Genomic DNA, 17,886 nt, shown 5'->3' with positions numbered 1-17,886 from the left:
AGATTTTTTTTGAGGGGTGTGGGATATCTAGTTCTTTATTTATAATGACAACAGTGAAGAATTACCTTTAGCAGAAGGCGTTTTTGCTTTTCTGCACCACACAGAAAATCATTTAAAAACTGACAAAATGTCACAAATATTGTCCCTAGGCGTCGACTTCGAAATTCCATCAACAGCACGCAGAGATCATTTCCATTATGTTTCATTTTTCTGCGACAAGGGGACAGATGACAGCAACGCATGGTACAAAGTTTCTGTACCATGGAATACTTTGCATTTAAGGAGAACATCTAATAAAAAAAAAGGCATTTTCATTGTAGTTTCTAAATTAAACCGTTTGAAGAATGCTGTTGGGATAATTACTCAGAAAAAAAATCATTCATCATACACTCATGTCATGACTCGTTTTTCTATCACACAAAAGATATTTTACCTTTCTGGCGATGCACCAATATATTGGCCAATAATCAGTATCGGTCGATAAAAGCAATCTCTCAAACTATAGGCTATCGGACAGCAGTCTAAAAACAGCCAAGGATCTGGGCCGATATATCCTGTTAATCAAAAGAAGATGCTATGAAGTTTTGCAGTGTACAAAGATTTTTTTTTTATTATTCTCAATATTAATAGTCATTACAAAAATTCTTAACATTCAGAGTTACAAAATATTTATTTAATCTTCAGAATCAGCATCAGCAGATATCACTCAGAATACTCCAGAAATTTAGTATCGGTTTACTATCTACAGAAAAAATTTTTTGGAAAGGAGCTACTATATCTAAGGCCCTTTTGATTTTAGGTTTATCTTTGTTTTTAGTCTAATGTGCTATTGCGAACAGAAAAGAATCAGTTACTGATATATATCGGTCATGTTTTGATCAATTAAAAACCTTCAGCATATCAGAAATAGCATGAACAAACATATAATAAAACAACCTATCGTTTTTAATGACAAAAACTCAAATAAATTGGCCGACGGACAAATTTCATATCGGCCAAAACAGATGGTCTACATCTGAAAACATGTTTATCTGCTAACAGTTCCATTGTACATATTTTGGTTGTAAACTCACATATATATCTCCCATAAGCCCCAAAATATCGGTTCACACATTCCTAGCAGCTCACAAGAATGCGAACAGATGGAAATAATATGTTTAGCAAACATTATCTCTAGGGTCACTGCACAGAGCCGCCCTAATCGTTCACGGTGCAAGATACCCATCTTCATATCAACGGAGAAGTAATGGTTTTCACCCCCGAAATGTGGAGTGGAATGCTGCTTGCAGCTGTCAGCCTGGATCGGCAGCTGAGGGGCCCGATGGAGTTGGAGGAACTAGCTGCTGTTCCCACTGGAGCCTGACGGCTCTGGAACCGCTCGGCCCATGCACATCACGCCTGGACTCCTCTACTGGCATGACTCCAGGTCCTTTCCCAAACCCAGGTGGCCTGTGAATGTGCTAACATACAGGACCCTGTCTAAGCATTGAGTCAGAGAAAGTAAACCCACCCTGAAATGGCCTTGAGAATAGCACACAAGAATGACACATCCAATCCATTCTTGATTTTTTTCAAGGTCGGACCAGTCAGCCAGACAGAGATAAGAAAGGATACATTAATATCCATTTAATAATATCTTAAAGACCAGAAAAGTCACTTGGAATCCGTGTTGAATCTTAGCGTGTTTCTCATAAATAGAACAGTTTTATAAGAATTGGACAAAAAAATTGACAAAATTCTTATTTATGGGCAAACTATCCCTACAAATTTGACCTTTTATATTCCACTAAAGTCAAAGCACACATACACAATGTTCAGATTAGATTACAGTACAAAACCAGCAAAATGTTATTACATAAAGATGAACTTGAGCTCATTAAAAGATCAAATAGGTAGGAAACAAATCCACTGTACTTTTATTTTTTATATCTGGCTTTGATTAGGATTTTCATTTATGGATAAATTTTTCCCTCAGGATCTAAAGACCAAACACAAACCAAACATCCCCAGAGATGTGGTCAAGATTGCCTGAGAGAACAGTTTAATAATGCACAAACAAGACGTGCACTGCTGGAAGCCATACCAGCAAATCGTGGCTAAATCTGCTCAATGATTATCATCGTACAACAAAGCCAACTCAGTAGGAGGGTTTTGTGTAGGTAGGTGCACATCTCTGGAGAGGAATTCTTCAGAAGAACAACCACCTCCAGACTGCCACGAATAAAATTTACCCAGACTACATTGGACACGCAAGCAAAATAATTATTTCTTCTGATGTGGTGTAACCTGACCCTTAACTCTTTCACCGCCATTGATGAGTTATCTCGTCATTTAAAAAAACGCTTCCACGCCAAAGACGAGTTATTACAGCAATCAGTGTTTGTACTGTTGTACAGCAGGTGGCGCTATTACACACCTTTGGGAAAAAGTACAGAATCCCAGAACCTAGAACGTATACGTTTTAGAGATTTTTAATGATTGTTCTGAGTGTAATCTGGGCGTAATCTTTGACAAAAAAGGTTAATTATCTCAGCTGTTTAATCAAAATGATGCATTTTTGAAGACACCTACCCACATCTACGGAGTGATAAAAAAACGAACAAATGAAGATAGAAGAATACGGTATCTTTTGTTTAAAGCTGAGACTTTCATTTGACATATTGTTTGTCCATATATTCTTTACAGAAAATTTACTGTGAGCCATTAAAGTTGGGTGAAAATGTTTAAAAAAACGCTGGCGTAGGCTGGCAACTTATTTTTAAAGAGGCTGGCGGGGAATGAGTTAACTAGTACTTCTGGAGCTGGAAATGTTCTTAAGACAAAATACAAGATTATTCTTAAAATAAATTATAGGAAGTTTGTAAGAATTTTCGTAAGTGCGATTCTCAAACATTTCTTAAAATGTACTCAAATGATCTCCATATACAAGAAAACATTATAGTACTTGCGCTAGTCAGACAGGATCCTTTTTGCCAGCTCAAGTTCTAAAAGTTAGGTTCAATCATGATAATCCTACAATGCACAATGTTCTTTAAGCAAATCTCTAGTTTAAGTCTAACGTTGACAATTTTTGTCCGTACATTCATTTACAAAACGGATCTGCAAAACTTACTAATGCATGTAAAAGCAACGCAATATGTCAAAAGCAGGTTTTCAAGAAAAAAAGTGTCAAGTAATAGGAGTTCTGAAAATACGCCCATTTTTTAAAACACATTTTGAAGTTAAGAAATTATGCTTTGAAGCAGATTTTAAGAAGTTATACTCTCTTTTATTGGTAAACATGATTCTAATAGATTCTAACACAAGGTAAGGGCACAGTCCTAAAAACCTTTTATTCTTATCATATGTAGCTTTGCACACCACTGGCATCTAGAATTCACATTCATTTTGATCAGAATTTTATTGTTCATATCAGAGTTTAAATATCAATTTTGGCCATATTGTCCAGCCCTAAGTTTCCTATTGTATACTACAGTATTTTTATGTGGAGAAATATATTACTATTCTATTGAAAAAAAGGAACAACACAGAACAATAAAAAATGGGTAAACTAAACATTATATGGCCCTAACTGATCCATTTGTTAATAACCCTAATGTCCTTTGTCATTAACCCGATCTATTTATGTGATGACCCGCATTTGTATTATTCAAAGATGATAACAGACGTTTTATACTTGTGCTACCAACTGTTTGGCCTGTGCTACAAACCTTTAAACCTCTGTAGCACCAGCGAAAAGAAAAGCTTCTATAGATCGTGGATCAGGATTCTGTTATAAAGACAGTGATACACTTTTTAGGGAGATTGCCCAGCCCTAATCCGGCCTCTGTTCTTTAGAAACCACAAAGGTTAAAAATCTGTTTTTTGCCGAAGTAGTCTGGCAACAGCTTTCAGAACCCCCTGGCATCCACAAGCAGTGTACACCTGACTGGTGGGTGTTGAAAAACAACCCTAAGAAGCTTGGCTCTGTTGAGCTCCTAAATGGTGCGGTTTTAATCAATCTTTCATTTCCACAACAATGATATTGCAAAGATTCGTTCAATGCGAGAGTCATTCATTCGTAATGCGAGAGACGTTCAAAGCACTCGCTCTGGCATGAACTTCAAACCACAGCCTCTCGTGTTTATAGAGCGCTGGATCCAGAATCGCTACTATGATCTACAAGCACACATTAAGGATTAAAGAGCCATGAGACGTGCATAGATGCATGCATGCATGTGCACATGAGCATAATCTACCCAATAAGATTTCAAGGCAGCAGGAGAATCAGCAAGCAACTATCCACCGTTTCTATTACCTAATGGCACGGGCTAATGGAGGAATTATGGGAACAGGCCAGCTGAAGAGCCCAAACATTGAGGTTACTTCAGATTGACCCTTGAAACCTACGGCCTTTTCATCTGTCGCTTTATTCACTTTAATCCGATAACTTTTGGCCTATGGTAATTTAGCAAATAGAACCGCAGATTAATCCATCTGAGTTTCTGTATTATCAATAAAAAAATGAAATGACAAACAATCATGGATAAACATTGGGCTTAAATTTAATCTTTTACAAATCTTCGTATCAAATCATGCCTTTCTCATTTGTATAAAACTAATCTGGCAATGTCGATGTCATGATGAAAATGATTGACCTGGTTACTTTACCATCCCCATCTGCATCCTATAAGAGACATTCAGTGAGAAACGCTACACACCACCTCGGTGGGGTGACAGTGAAATCCACAAAAAGACAAGCGGGCGGGTTTGTTCCTATCCTCTCTTTATGCATTTATCCTAACAAATACAGACAGCAGAGGAAAGGAGAAATTACACACGCAAGGCTGATGCTACATATCGGATTTGCCTCTGGGTTCTAGGCAGTAAAACTAGAACAACAAAGGCAGGCGGTTAAAGAATTCAGATGGGAAAATGAAAGCTGTCCGTGTGTCAGCAATTCGCAAGCGCAAGTTAGTAAGGAGATGCGAGGTGTAAAACCGACCTGACTACTATGAATAACCTCAGGTTGTTTTAGGCAGGTACACAAAGCACCTTGATGCTCTGAAGGATGCAAAGCATTCATACGGGATTGAATGGAAATGTGTTTCAACCAGTGGATTTACTCGCTAAAGGACTGCAAGAGCTAATCAATCTTAAATCAGCATAAATATAAGGTCTCGAGAGATAGCCCCAGTGATAATTATATAGCGTTAATGAAGAGATCAGAGACACACACACAATGATGATTCATTTGAGACCAGGCTGAGCTAAAACAAGAGCCCATCAAGAGTCTGAGCTTAAACAATACAGGATTGCTACAGAACAATATGAATTTGGTAAACGGCTACTTTTATAAGAACCATGGTGCCAAAGATTACAGCCATATTAGAATTTGGCACCTTTCTGTAGCTGACCTAGACCGCAATGTGCTGGTATTAAAGGCAGAATAGATCATTTGGAAAATGCTAACGGTTGCCTGCTAGAAGTGCAATCACACGATCCCTCCCTCTCACGAAAGCCACACCTCCACCAAAACACATGAGCGCATGCACAGACCAGAAGTGGTTGGATCGGTTTCAGTCAAATTCACCGGTGAGAAAACATTACAGGAATAACTTTACTACATTACTACAATAACGAACATCTCAAGGTACCTACTCTCAGTCCACCATTGTCCCGCTGCCTGCACATCGCACATGAGCACGCGGATGGCGTTTGATGTCTGTGTGAACATGGTGCGCAGTGGGATGCAAAATACGCTGATTGAAAATGTACGCATGATGTATCATTGCCCTCGGACCGAGGGTACTAATTGGTCAAATGCTTTTTTGACCAAACGACTTTCACAGAAGATATATAATTAAAAAAATATCAATGTTTCGCTTAACTTATTGATTTTTTAATCAGGATGTTAAAAGACTTCCAACCACCATGAAAAAAACATATCTGGACAGGATTGCCTACTCTGCCTTTAAGTGCTGCTCATCTCAAAAGCACTACAAAAAACACCCTAATGTACAAAACAGGCAACAAAAATAAGAAACATGAATATTCAAATGAAACATCATACAATAAGAAGAGTCACATTAGAAATGACTGTCCTTTTCATTGTACATTTTAAGATGTATAACAGTATTTTACTGTAAAGTGAAAAATAAATGTTGTTGAATATATCAGATAACCAGATTAACTAGAAATAAACAAGATTCATCATGTATCAGTAAAAGACTGTTTAACAACTAATAACGATTATTAACATCCAAAATAAAAGTTTGTGTTTACATAATATATGTCTATGTACTGTGCATCTTAATTTTGTATTTATAAACACATACTTATTTCATACAAAATATATAACATTTATTTAGATTACTTATAAATATAAATAAATATATGCATGCAAATATTTCCTAAACAAATACATGAATGAGTATGTGTATGTTTATAAATACAAAATTAATTCACAGACATACATGTAAACACAAACAACTTATTCTGGATGCGATTAATTGTAATTAATCGTTGAACAACCCAAGACGCCGTGACTTAATAATGTGACCAAGTTTGTTTATTTGTTGTCTAAGGTGTTTGTACTGAGGGTCCATAAGTTTTAGTGTCTATGAAACCCTAGAGCACCACCCTACATCTGCAATACCAAACAGTGCTCTTTTTTTACTATCGGTCCTCAGTAACTCTACCCAAAATCTCCTTTGATATCACAGATCCCTTTGAAGACTATGAGAAACATAAAGAACTGTAGTGTTTTATCCTCAAGCAGCAGTGTATCACCAGTGTATCCCTGGGCTGATAGACTTGAACTTCTGCCATTCTCTTGTCTTTACTCCATGTTTCATACTACCCTCCATGACAAACACCCTTTTGTCAGGTCCCTGCCAGAACAACAGGGATAGGGGAGAAAAACAAGGCAGCCATTTTGCTACTGCTCTTGACATCTGAACTCAATTCCCTTCCTCCGCAAAAGTAATCAAAACTGTCTATGTGCCAGAAGGGTGTAATGGTCCTCTAAAACTCAGCTGATATAACTGAGAAAATGCAAAGGAAAACATTGTTGGAAAGCAGCTGGGTCTTTCCACAAACTTCTCAAGAGTCCTAACGTGTGTACTCTGCATCTTGGGAGCTAAAGATTTCTTGCAACATGTGGGAAGCAGTACTGGATCTGAGTCATTCATTTGATTGAGATTGCGAACTGCACTTTTGTCACAGACCTTTCCAGACTTGTTCCAGACTACACCGAGTAAACACTGAAGCAACTTTCAGCAAAAACACATCTTCACTTAAGATTCTTGTGCTTGATTGCCAGGGTGTTTCTATGTAGCTGCTAGGATCCTTTGCGCCTTTTATTGACAAAAAATCCTACCTTAGATCGCTTAGAAAAATAATGGCATGCCTCCTAACAAGCTGCATAATTTGACGCATCATTCATGTACGCAGCACAAAAGATTTCCAACCAGCACATGACCACAAGTTGAATTATGTCATTAAGAACGACAAAGACGGATAAAAGAGCTGTTGTATACTTTCAAGGGATTCGTTGGGCGTTTTGACCGTAGGTAGGTAAACGCAATTGTTAATCAGAGACCCACCAGTGCAAAGGACGTATTGAACACATACGCAGGTTATATATTTACATTAGCTTTTTTTTACCAGATTGGTCCGTGGTAAATAACCCCCACCCGCACATAAGGCCTAATGCACACAAACGGAGTGAAAAATTTACATTGATGCAGAAAATGTGTCCGCCACGAGAACAAAAGGCAGCAGCAGCCTGAAGGGAAAACAAAACGTCGACGTAGTTCAATCAAAAGAATGACCTAATGACATTTCATCAATCTTCCATTTACAAAGAATGATCCGTTCAATTTTTAATACCTTCTTGCATGTACAAAAACACGTTCCGACAAGTGAGAGACAAATAACAGTACCCTCCAAGAGCTAGAGCCGAACCCTGCGTTCTGACATTTGGAAACCCATGTTTGTGCACCCTTCGGTTTCAATCAAAGCATCTATAAACTGAACAAGACTGAACAAAAAGTGAGGATAATGTTTCACCAGCACCATTGCTTTCATGCCAGGGTGTTGCTATAATGTTCCAAGTGGTTTTTTAGGGTATGGCTTCTAGGTGAAAGAGCCCATCATACTTTAAAGGCTCAGTATGAAATTTAGTGGCATCTAGCGGTGAGGTTTCAAACTGCAACCAACGGCTCACTCCACCCTCCCATTCGAAGCACTACGCCAGTTGACACAGGACTAAGATGTCATCACGTTTTCACTTCTTTGCCTAAGGAGATAATGTATTTAGGAAACGTGCTCTGTAGGGCAGTTTGTCCATTCACTTTAGGGTAACTGTAAAAACAACATGTGAATTTCATTTAAGGGGATCCGCGGCAGAAATAGCTCATTCTAAGTTATAACAAAAAAATGCTTAATTTTGTAAGTTCTTTATACACAGACATAATTATGTATATTACATTCTATTTCTGTCAACTGATCCTCCAAAAAAAATTCACTGGACCTTTGAGCCTATGAATAAAGAATAACAATGGTGATGGAGTTACGCATGTATTAGCAAGCATCCCTAATGAATCAGTGTCATACCTGATGTAGCCGGAATCAGTGATGCTGAGGCAATATTGATGCTGTCAACTGCAACCACCTGCACTAGCACTGAACTACACAGTTTACGGCTACTGGATTACAGGATCACAAACAGATTAAAGTATTTACAGCTTGGTCACATTTTTGCAGTTGGGCTGCACTGAAAATAAAAACCCACAAACATGCAGGTGCATCTGAACCGCTGCAGCTTCCACCGTAAAGTCTTACTCTGCCGTTCACAGTCGTGAAACAAAGACAGCTTGGTATCCAAGCATTACTCATGTGGCTGCCAGAAGAGCAAAGCCCCTCCGAAGCCGTGCCAAGGACAAGTGTGACCAGATCAGAGCTAGAGCAAACCCGTGCCAACACAAACACATCCTCACTATTCTGAATGCTGGTGATGTCAGAGATCAATACATCAGCATTCAACTGAAGAAGAAACAGTAAAATTGTATGAACTGCTTTTTAAAGAACTGATATTTTCTTTAGAGAATCAGGCCAAGATGAGACTTGTCTGCAAAGCTCCTTAATACAGCAGACAACAGTTCTTGGCCCTTTCACCAGCGACTCCAACCTGCAACCAGCAGCTTCAATGCAGCTCTAATTCAATGCAAGAGCATCTGTTTTTCATTCCAAATGCCATGCATCTGTCAGGAGATGTGCAGGCTTTCTTAAGACAAATTGAACTCAGCATGGGCTGGTTAATAGAATCTTGTCTGATCTCTCCAAATGAACTCTAAAAGCTTGCTGTCTAAAAGCCTTTTGAAATGAGGATGGAAAAATCTTGAACAGATGGCACATTTTCAAAAGAAGTAGATGTTGGAATAAGCAATTTCATTAGGAAATATAAAATGACACACAATGAATATTTGATAATATGCATAATATCGGAAACAACACTCAAACAAATTTTGGGGTTGCTGTGCAATACTCAGTTTTCATTAATATAGGCCAGTTCAGCTACTAGAAGAAGAGACCTGTGGTTGAAACTCCAATCTGTATCTTTTTCGTTGAAAAAAAACAATTTGCCATTGTGCAATTTATGGCAATTTGGTATGTTAAACTCAATCAACCTGTAATCGCAGGTTTTAAACAGAGATGGCGACAGAGGAAAAAGTTACAAATTGTAGCTTTAAATGAATAATGAATGTGAACCGTGTTGATAAATATACAATGTGTTATTCAAGTTTACTAAAGATAATTTGAGCCCTAAAACATTTTTAAATAATGTTAACTGTAGTAATTTAATAAAAAAAGTACACATTTCTTTTATTTGAAACAAGAATGTAAAATTGCACATAAATTCATAAGCTCGCAACTCAAATCGGCCCATTTTCAGCTCAGAGCACCGAGAGCTCCATGTGGATCTGAGGTCCAGGCGTGATCATAGCAACACTGGCACCTATTAATGAAATGGAGCCTTAGACGTGCCAAGAGATAAGCGGCCAGCTGCTGATGTAGCCCCTGCTCAGATGACGAGAAGTTGATACTTGGGTGAACCGAACACAAACACTGGCATGTTGACGGAGAGACGAAGCGACAGCTTGCTCGGTGTCAAGTTCCAGCAGGGAGAGAGCACGGCAGGCAAAAATTTGGCTACGCCCCGGCAAAGCATACAAATTGTTATGCAGTGCCCCGGATTGGCAAGCTCCTCCAGGAGATTAATTACTTTCTCTGCACGTCCAACAGAATCTGTGTCGGAGGGGATGGGGGCTGTCGGAAAGGGCAGGGGACCCGTGGCAGATGATACAGGTGAGGAGCGCTCTGTGGGACAGTTGCCTTAACTCCTTGAACTGGGTGACAGGGTACAAGTAACCCAACCAATGCTTCGACATGGGTCACTTTGCAGGACGCTCGAACATAAGGCTGGAAAATCTAAATGCAGAACAACGGAACTGAGGAGAGGGAGGACAAGTGTGATTTGGAAGTGTATGCAAGTATGAGAATTCTTTGGGTGCAGCAATAATTTGTGTTTGAAGGCGTATAAATAGTTCCATTTCATTTAAAGACATGATTTTAATCATACTTTAGGGCTCTTTAAAAGCCTTCACAAATAAATCAAGCTCTTATTTGCCTTTTCTGTTTTTCTTCAAATCTCATATATCAAATCTCGCCAACCCAACGTCACTAACGTATGAATCATCTGTGATGACTGAAATAAAAGTGAATAACATCCTCTCTTATTGGTCCAATGGAAAATCCTCTGAGCACAATGCTACAGATTAGGCTCCAAAGATTAGTTTGACCCAACAATTGCGTTCAAGTTTAATGGATACTGAAGATTGCAGGTCCTTTTAATGATAAGAGCATTTTATGAAAAGAAATGAAGGATAATTCCAGGACTCCGAGGAAAAAGAAATGCCTTTACCTCAACTCCCTTTAACATTAAAGGATTAGCGGTGAAAAAACAGCTGGTTGAGTTTCTGCTAAGTGTCCATTACTTTGATAATACCGGCATGGCGGAGCAATAGAGTTAATTGCTTGTGTAACGTGCATCTGAAACATATCAGCATTGGATTTACAGAGAATCCCTGATGTTTCCACGCCATTAAGAATGATTGTATGACAAAAACCCACCACAGAGCTTCCAGGCTGTCAACTCCCAATGCATCACAGCTATGTGATGCCGTACAACAATAGGCATGTTTCCACACACAATCTGGACTGGTGACGCAGCGGTGTAGCACATGGCATTATGTTGCAGGCTCCCACCGTGCGAAAAAGAGTAGAAACAGGCCATCTATTTCAAGTTCTTTTCAAAAGTTCCTGACATCACACTAAACTGTAGTTCTGAGTCATTTTCTGTAGAATCCCTGGCAGAAAGAGCTGGAAAGCAATCTATGAAAAAGGGATGCAAGATAAATTATCGGCCATATCGGTATCGGCCGATAAATGGTCATTTTTATTGATATCGGGATTGGCTGATTAAAACAAATTGGCCGTTATATTATGAATCATTTCCTTTGGTTGAACCACTATGCTGCTCACAGTTAAAATCAGTTAAAAAGTATTTCTGTCATGATCATTCACTTACTGCTATAAGCAAAACATTGTTGATGTAGTATGCAGATATTTATGAATATGTAATTTATAGGAAGTAAAGCATATTGTTTAAAGCCAACTTTTGTCTGAATTCTTTCTATCTTGAGACCTGTTGGACTTGTGGCTATTAAAAACCTCTTTCTGGGTTGCTCTGGGAGAATATCTATAATTTATTGAATAAACATTATTTAATTAATTAAATAAACATTATACCAGAAAAGTTTAAAAGTTAAAGAATCTTGAATTAGTGTAAAGTAGGCTTGGTACGTCATTTTAAGGGGGGGAAATAATTTTCAGTCTCAGAAAATGTTATATTAATATTTAGGTAATGTATATCGGCCAATATATCTGTTACCGGCTTCCAATGTTCAAGAATGATTGGTAATCGTTACAGGCCAAAATTTACATATCGGCGCTACTATGAAATACAGCACCATTTTTGGTATTAGAGTCATTTCAAAACATCCCCACAAATGCTGATAACAAGCAGGGATGTGTCATAGCATATAACACTAAACAGGGAAAGTCATATTAACAGGGTCATTGCCCTGTTCTGGACGCGAACTTGACCAACTTTCGGTCAATGTCCCAAAGATAATTTAGTCCTCCAGTGCAAAATCTAAGGTCAACACTCATTTTAATAAGTATAGAATGTCATTTAAAGGGTCGTCCCATTATCAAACTCCGGTTTACTGGAATGGTGACAGCGGTTCACACATTGCAATATGTTGCAGGCTCCCACAGTGCAAAGAACAGCGGAAAACAGGCCACCTATTTCCAGTTCTTTTGAAACGTTCCTGACATCACAGTAAACTCAAATTCTGAGTCATTTTCTGTAGAAACTCTGGGCAGAAAGAGCTGGAACGCAATTTATAAAATGTAGAACCATTTTTGGTTTTGAAATCACCTCAAAACTTCCCCATAAATGCTGATATCAAGCAGGTCTGTGTTATAGCAGATGAAACTAAACAGGGGAAGTAAATAATTCATATTATTAGGGTTATTATCCCTTTCTGGACTTCAGGACTCAGCACAAACTTGACCAACTTTCGGTCAATGTTCCAAAGATAACTTCGTTCTCTAGTGTAAAATCTCAGGTCTACACTCATTTTAATGAGTAAAGAATGTCGTCATCTAAAGAGTCGTTTCATGATCCACCCGAACCGTTCGCATTGGCTTCTACGGCTGAGGTCCACTCGCTCGTGATTCCACTACTGCGCTCTTCTCTCTTATGCTCCTTTTGCGAGCTGCAGGACAATGATGCGGCTCAACTGCCATGTTTGTACGCTGTCATGGCCCTAAAGGCTTGTGAAATGTCTTTATGGATGATCAGCCTGATCAACAAATTATCCAGAGAGAGGTTTTAAATAGAAAAATTATGTTCATTTTAAATGTGTGAGCCGTTTATTTCATTTTTACATGACAGTGCAACACTGTTGCTGTTTAGTAACACCTGCAAGTCCATAATGGGGGACAAAATAAATTGCATATGATGGTTTAAATACAGGTTAAAGTTTTAACCCACGATTTGTTAATATTGTTACACAATTTGAATGAAAATAAAACTAGGATCAACACACCCTAGATTAGCTCTAAACTCTGTTTACTTTAAAGTTGGCGTAACACACGGGGTTTCGGCCAATCTCATATAAATCTTGAGTACCTATAGAGTAGTATTGCATACTTCATATCTTCGAAGAGTATTTAGTTTGATCAAATTTTTAAAAGATAGATACAGCTTTAAGATTGTTTCCGAAAACATACAGCGCGTGCGGGTGGAGGGGAAGGCTGAATCAAAGCACAAACATCAGTTTCATTCACCGCATGCGGTTCATGTTCGGCATCTTTTAGCGCTGGGACGGCTCCATATATAAAGTTTCAAATGATCTCCAAATCCAACGTTATATCCACAGTTTAAATAACATTCATCACCTAAATGCAGTAAACAAACAAACACCTGAATTTCACGAACGTATGCTCTCTGTCTCTCTCCTGCACACAAGTAAAAGTGACATCTACGCATGCTTTAAACTTTTTTTAACGATTTAAATGATGCGGCACACTGTATCAAAGCTCTTTGTGCAAGTTAATATGAAATAAAGCCAGACAGATTGTAACCAAGATGATATGAACCTTAATATTCTTTTCAATGTTTCTGTTTATATCTTCATTACAGTCTTCCTGGTACTACACACACTTGACCTCATCCAGAGGTCCAATGCCGAATGGGGGTGAACTACCCCCCTTTAATGGTCAAGTTATAATCATTGGGTCTTTGGTATTGATTTGGTGGTTTGACTAGAAATATTCTGTCTTAAAGGAGCCATTCTTTTGCTGTTTTTTGAGGCTTTGATGTGTTTTTTGGGTGTTTAACAAAGGATGTTCATGTTTCTAATTTCAAAAACGGTATTTTTTTCACATATTTAAAGTCTATTGATCACCGCTCTCCCTATTCTAACAAAATTACTGGATTTCTTTCAGTCTTTATGAAGTCCCCCCTTCTGGAACACTCTGATTTGTGAAGCTGACCAGGACTGTTATGATTGGTTTCCCACTTAGAGTGTGTGTTTGTGAAGATGTCCCACCCATCCCATATCAGCAAGCTTCCGCTTCTCAGGCTGTTGTGATTGGTCGGTGTCCCTCTCAGTGCACATCTATTCATTAAATTTTAGCAATAAACAGTAACAGTGGCGTCAGCTTCACTTTATCAGTTAAAAACATAGGGATCGAACGAAGTGCGAGGGAAATGAAACCGGACCATATGGTGCCACACCGGTTATATTTATTAGCGCTAATAACAGAAGCGCTAGTTTTGCCTTTTTATATTGGACCCGAGTTGGATAATAAAACAAGCAGATTGACCAGGAGACATTTGCAAGCAGGACTTCAAAGGACGTGTCATAGAAGTGTTTTAGAGGTAGGCTATCTGCACACACACAAACACACAATATCAGTGTATTACACAGAACAGCTTTCACAGCCGATGTTAAAGTCATGGAAGCTGTTATTTGACCGTTGGTTATCTTAGAATGTGTGAAGCTGAATTATTCATATCAGCTGTAGGACTGTGATGAAAGTGAAAGTAGTTTAGCAAGTAGCTCGGTCAGATGTTTACAATCTCTGACAACTAAACACTACTCCAGCAGCTCTTCCTCTTCTCCAAGGAAGGCCTCGCCCCTTTTTTGGACTATTCCTTTGGGAGGGGTTTTTTAAAAGCACTCGAAATAGTGACATCATGTACCCGGAAGGGAAAGGGCTCTAGTCTGATTCCAGTCGTTCTCAGTAGTACTTGAATAGCGAATTCTGTAAATTACAATATTTCGCTTGGCACTGAACTTTGAGCTTTATCATTTTGCTGGTATTGTTTATGCTTCAACATCAACATTACACACTAACTACAGGTTGAAAATGGGATTGCGGGGAATGGGATCTTTAAGCGCTATTTGATATGTACTAAGAATAAAACTAATATTAAATTACAAAGTTTTTGCAACAAAAAGCTACATCCACTGGAACAAAACAACTGGATTTGGAATCATATCAGAACAGCATCATCATCATTAAAACCATTAGTCTTTAAACAAATAGTTAAACAAAATGACATTTTTGTAATTATTTGCTCATGTTGCATCTTCAAAAAGGCGAATGTAGATTCAATTTAAGAGCTATAGTTGAGGGTAAACTTTGAACAATGACAATCACACAAATGCAACATTCAAAAGACCTAGAACATAGCACAAAAAAAATCTATGTTCACTGTCTGGATAATTATACTGAATAAAAAAATATGCAAGCTCTCTATTCTATGCAAGAAAAAGGAGAACCAAACATGTCCTGAGCAACATAAGGAGGAAGCAGAATAGAGAAATATTATTTATTCAAGTATAAATGCAAACCCATATTGAAGTGAGAATCAGATTCATTGGTGCACGGTTTTGCACACCACAATTTCCAGCAAAACCAGATGACTGGATTACCAATCGCTAGTAATACCCCAAACTGAAAGCTTCATTGTAATAATATCGGTAAACAGAAACTAATCTTACGTAAAAGCACTTTTCCTTAATCATGTCCTAATATTTAATCAATCAAAAACAATGATATTTAAAGTAAAATACAGGCATTCAAAGTTATTGATGTGTTGCAGCAATAAAATTGAGCTCCAAGCGCCCTTGGATTCCCAACGCTCTGCTTAATTTGCCTGATTGCTCCTGGCAGCCCACCCCCTGACTCTATCCAGTCATGAGAGGTGAACCCATGGCCCTTCACAGCAAGAGCTCAAGAGCATTAAACGCTCTAAAGACTGCAGTCTTGGCCGGGTCCAATCCTTTACTAAAGGGGGTGTTAACCTGAGGGGAATAGGGTCAGAATATTCCCACTTGCATATAACAATAACTGACATGCAATGCCACAAGGGGAGTCCCAGACTGTAGAGTTACCAGCTCATACGAGACTAAAAACATGGCGCACAGAAATATTGTTTTTGCCTTGAATTTACATCAGTGCTCTAGGTTCACCTGACAGCATGATGAATTAAGGACAAACATTATTTGGCCAAGAATCAATTTTTTGGATATCCACACAACTAATTCAGAGTCTATGTCTCTCATATCTGACCTGCTCTTCAATCTTCATTTATTGACTTGATGTCATACCATGGTTCTTCTGGTTTGGTTTCTTTAATGAAAACCTCAATGTGATATTTATTGTGAGGTTGGGTTGACACCTATTTTCATGCCCCCGCTTTCCATTTGACACCATTCACACATTCAAACTGGAGATAAATACCGGGTCCTGAGCATTCATGTCTTCAGCGAGGTCACTCAAATAGCCTGCCGTTTCTCAATCTTCTAACATTTCCACCCAGACGCTGCATTTCACACGGCAAAACAAGAGCCTCTCGCCCTAATCTCCGAGACAAGCCGCTGTGAACGCCTCGCACTGCCCGAACATGTCTCGGTGTGCAGTAAGAGCTATTCTACAAGTGCTGAACTGGTTTTCCACAAATCCACCGCTTTGCTGTGCCTTAAGCCAATATTTTCGTGAGACACTGCTCTGACTTTAATGCAACTTGTCCTCTTTTTAACAGCACAAAAATGGCTCATTCGAAGGCTTACAATATGATCAAATACTTGATCAATGGGTCGCAACTCCAAAGCTAACAAAATCCATCTCAGACCCATGGGTCTTTAACTCACTGTGACCACAGCGACTAAATTTAAACAACACGTGAAGGTTAATCTATCTAAATCTCCATAAGAAACCTTAAGACTCCAATTACTTCATCAGCATTTATGAATTCACTATTACATTAAAGGATTACATAAAGCCGGGACTATAATCATTACAAATAACATCATAACCAGAGCATTCTTTTACACCAAAACAACCTCTAGGAATCAATCATCTCAACATAAGACATATTTAAAGCAACAATGATCTGAAATCATATTATAAAATGACCACACATGTAATGAAATGCTGATGCTTTACCATATGGAATGCTATCAGCATGATGCGGTTTTCTACTACTGCATATAAAGCAGTTGCATGTCTTTAATACAAGGAGCATCCCATAAAGATACAACATTAACATTGTTTTCCTCTGTTTCACATTGATGAAAAACACCAACTTCGGATGTCGGTCTATAAAAGCCCTTTTCCACAATTGCAGATTGTGTTTGCTCTCTGCGGCTTTAAAAGTTCCCCAACGAATTATTTATTTATTTATTTTAAAACACTAAAAGACTTTACAGCAGGCAATAAAGCAGCCTACCACATGCATTCACAAACACGAACTCCACATCACCTTTAAGCGATTCTCAAAAGAAAGGCACTTGCTGACCTGTTATTGTTTGAGGAGCCAAACAATCCTCACACAGAAATATAAGCACCGGGAGAAAAAACGTCAAAACTTCTTTTCCCTGGCACGTTAGATTGCTAGCAGCTAACGTTAGTCAGAACGTATAATTCAGCGCGACGGCTAATATCCACAGCTAGTAAAGTTGCGCTGGGATGAACGGATAAAACTACCACATACAATTGCAATTTCCGGTTCACGTTTATGTTTCCGAAGGCTTCTGGCAAACGTTGAGCCAACATACATGTTTATATAACACAAAACAGGTCCGGGCAGCAGTAGCAGACTGGCTAAGCTAAGCTAAACAGTGGGAAGGCACAGGAGGTTTTTGACGATCCGGAGACTTTGAGCTGCGTTTCAAACCCGAGCGAGCTGCCTAACGTTAC

The 17,886-nt window shown here is 38.6% G+C and overlaps 1 protein-coding gene across 1 annotated transcript in view; it reads right to left on the bottom strand.

Annotated features, from left to right (window-relative positions):
* ndst1b (N-deacetylase/N-sulfotransferase (heparan glucosaminyl) 1b) overlaps positions 1 to 17,886 on the bottom strand; it is a 68,582-nt gene that overhangs the window by 50,096 nt on the left and 600 nt on the right. The gene's annotated exons all lie outside the window — the stretch shown is intronic.

This window comes from Triplophysa dalaica, chromosome 19 (genome assembly GCF_015846415.1).
Source record: "Triplophysa dalaica isolate WHDGS20190420 chromosome 19, ASM1584641v1, whole genome shotgun sequence".
In the NCBI taxonomy this organism is placed as follows: Eukaryota; Metazoa; Chordata; class Actinopteri; order Cypriniformes; family Nemacheilidae; genus Triplophysa; species Triplophysa dalaica.
Note: the sequence above shows the minus strand (reverse complement) of the source record. Positions and strands in the feature narration are given on the sequence as shown.